The sequence below is a fragment of the Euprymna scolopes genome, chromosome 15 (genome assembly GCF_053919585.1).
Source record: "Euprymna scolopes isolate OS-2025 chromosome 15, ASM5391958v1, whole genome shotgun sequence".
Taxonomy (NCBI): Eukaryota; Metazoa; Mollusca; class Cephalopoda; order Sepiida; family Sepiolidae; genus Euprymna; species Euprymna scolopes.
This window is the reverse complement of record NC_136496.1, coordinates 116327962-116328409: the sequence shown is the minus strand read 5'-3', so window position 1 is coordinate 116328409 and position 448 is coordinate 116327962.

Sequence of the window (448 nt, the reverse complement as noted above, 5' to 3'; positions counted from 1 at the left end):
GGCACACACATATGCACACAAAATCATAAAAAATATATTATATTTATATATTTGACTGTATGTGTGTACAAAAATACGAACGCAACCACCTGCGCATATGTTTGCACGTAGATGAAAGACGCAAGTAATACTGGAATTTCTTACTTTAGAAAATAACATTTATTTCACATATCTGTGTAGACGGGTCATGATCTAGTATATATGCAGTAGGTACACCGAGTATACGTAAATAAAAACGAAACGAAGTTAAAAAGAAATACAATTGCAAATAATATAACGTAGCAAAATAAAGACGGTAAAAAAAAAATAGACAGATAGATAGATAAATTAGATAGATAGGAGTATAACATTAAGACGATAATAATAAAAGAAGAAGAAGAAGAAGAAGAAGAAGAAAGAGGAGGAAAAAGTAAAAAAGAAAAAAGAAAAGAAGAAGAAAAAAGACAGG